The following is a 2,933-nucleotide window of genomic DNA, read 5'->3' as shown; positions in this document are numbered from 1 at the left end:
TGTATGAGTAAGTAAAAGATCACACACAACAGATCTACATAAAATTAGCATGATTGCTTTATGTTTATATTTAACTCATATTTTTGTACAAACAAAAATTTTTTCTAAGCTCTATTTAAAGGTTCCATGACCGAACAGGCTTTCCAACTTTTCAGGATTTTTATGAGCACAGACTGTCTAGAAAATACTTGGAAATATATACACTGCTGTTTGCGCATTAATTAGCAAGTAAAACACGGCCTCCACAAAGTTGTTTGTATTATTGTACAATTTGAAAATTATGTCAGGACATACTCTGTAGAATTTCTAACCTCACTGCCCCTTATAGAATATATATTAATCATTCTACATTAAGAAAATAATGTTTGTTACTGGAATATTTAGGCACCGGACAGTGAGTACATACCTCGATCATTGTATTGTGCCAGTGAAATGCCAAATTTGAAAGGCCTGTATTGCAGTTTTATATGTCAGATATTGCCTGTGGTTCTAACATGCAACTCTAAATTTTTAGAAGATGATGTTTTTAGTGCTCACTTTGGCTGCACATGCACTAAAATTGGAACAATACAGAGAAGATTAGCATGGCCCCTGTGCAAGGACGTACGTAGTGCAAATTTGTGAAGCTTTCCATATTTTTGACACCTTTTTTCAACGTAAAAAAAAGTTAGAATGGACATAGCCCAAATATCCCTAAAGATTGGAAGAAGGATTAAAAGAGAAGAAGGAGTTATAACAGAGACGTTGGGATTTGACAAATGAGTGTGACTACTGAATCATTACATTGATATTTCCTTTTAACCTGCAGTGTCTTGGAGCAGCTAGAAGAAAAAACCTAACATTGTGGAACTGTAACCCATACCAAGCTTTAAAATCTGTTCTACAACTACTTGTTAAAATGTACTTTGAAATTTATTGCTTTTTTGTATATAGGTTATATTTCACAATAAAAAATGTTAAAAAAATGTTTTTAGAGAGAATTTCTGCTTCCACCTATAGAATCTATACATAAATGTAAAATATTGACAAAAGCGGAGGTGGTATAGTTTAAAATAATTACTCTTCTGAATTTGTTTTTCATATTCTATAATTGATATGACAAATAAATTACTTGAATGGGTAATAAGTGTACTTTAAATGTTTTGATTCTGTTATATTTTTCATTGTTTTTAAACTATAAATTGAATATTAAATTATGTGGACATCTATTAATTTAGAAATATAATAAGTGTGTATGAGTGTGTAATAATAAGTTTAATTATTATTAAACATAAAAATTGCAAAACATTATTTTGGTATCATAATTTTACACAATACAATAAATAGTGACATTTTATTAATGGAATGCTTTGATCGAGCAAAAGATTTTTCTGAAAATTCACTTATTAGGTCATCAAAATGTAAATTTTTGCATCTTATTTTATTTTTATTTTTATTTTTTCATGAAGAACTAGAAAAGCAGCTTTATTCTTGTATTGCTCTCAAAGTCACAGCAAATCAAATGGAAATGGAACATTCTTTAATACTAAATAATCTAAAGACATTGCTGTGGAAGAAAATTTCCGACACCAACGACTCTTAGTTCATTTGGACATTGTTACCATTATAGGAAACTTACCACTTCTGAAAAGACAAATTTTTAATGGCTTCTGGTCCAGAGATCCCTGCCAATTACTTGTACTGACCTTCTTTCCCCTGGGCATAGCTGAGAAACCACCATCCCAAAATACATACGATTACTAAGTATCAGGATGTACGGGATCAACAGGACCAAGATTTCACTCCTGCCCTTTGAGAAGCTGTTACATTTCCCAGTGCATTCACGGTGCAACTATACTTTGACCAAAGACTTTTAAAAAAATAAAAAATATGCTATGAAAAGCCTCATTCCATAGACATCAACAGTGAGTGCAGTTTGTATATTCATGTTAGCCAAAATACCATTGCTGGAAAAATTGTTTGCACTGAAGCTGCTGTTTAAGAGAATTTATAAATTTACTAATGTCTTAGCATGGTAAAGTTTCTTAATTAACAGAAATTAAGACTGCAAAGTAGGTAAACTTACTTCCATAAAACATGTTGGGTTACTAACACGGGTTGTTGTACTACAAACTTATACACACATTTTAAACATTTCGACATCAAGTATGTGTTTCAGAATGTTTCAAGCGGCTTTAACTGACCCTTTTAAAATTCAAAATCCTTCAGCTAAGTGTTCTACTTGACAATATGTAACCACTTATTTTAGCAGCCAAAACTTGGTGAGTTTTTCATCCTAAATAAAATTCCATTTAGAATCAACCAACCTAGTGAGCCCTTCAAAAATGCCATCTTAAGACCCAACCCAGACCCATATATCCTCAATTATGTGAAAGGCAAGACTCGAGTAATTTTCCATTTCTAAACAGTATTTCCTGTTGGCCAAAGGGCTTTTTTTTTAAGACGCATGTAAAAAAATTTTTTCCATGTAAACTTGGTTTATAGAGCTATTATTTGCTCCTTTTATGTTATTTTCAAATATGTATATTCAGATTTGGCATGTATCTTTCAACGTCTCCACAAAATTTAACACATCTTTTTGTAGAAATGACCCATAATTTTCTGCTGTAAGTTTTCACCTGGACAAAGTGAGTGTTAAAGTTGTGTGTCCTTCATTGGACATTTTCTCAAAAAAAATTAAAGCCATGGTTAACACCAGTTTTAAGACGGTATACTCTGAAGGTACTTTTTCTTCCCATTAATCATCTGGTTATAATAAATGGATGGAATAATTATTTACTAGTGATGGCTGGTCTGTTGCTTGCCAGATTTCTTTAGGAAGAGCTGAACTGTTAGGGAGAAGAGAAGCCCAAGAAGTAGATGTTGAGCTTTGTTGGAGTAAATATGAAGATAAAACTTTTTTCTGGAAAAATTATACTTGTTTCTTGGAGAAA

The 2,933-nt window shown here is 31.8% G+C and overlaps 1 non-coding gene across 1 annotated transcript; it reads left to right on the top strand.

Moving 5' to 3' along the window:
- Positions 1 to 529: 529 nt before the first annotated feature.
- On the top strand, positions 530 to 640 carry LOC143652762 (U6 spliceosomal RNA). Its single transcript, XR_013160825.1, has one exon. It is a non-coding gene; the product is annotated as a U6 spliceosomal RNA (small nuclear RNA).
- The last annotated feature ends 2,293 nt before the right edge of the window (positions 641 to 2,933 follow it).

The sequence above is a fragment of the Tamandua tetradactyla genome, chromosome 12 (genome assembly GCF_023851605.1).
Source record: "Tamandua tetradactyla isolate mTamTet1 chromosome 12, mTamTet1.pri, whole genome shotgun sequence".
Lineage (NCBI taxonomy): Eukaryota > Metazoa > Chordata > Mammalia > Pilosa > Myrmecophagidae > Tamandua > Tamandua tetradactyla.
The sequence above is the reverse complement of the archived record's forward strand: the minus strand, read 5'-3'. Positions and strand labels throughout refer to the sequence as shown.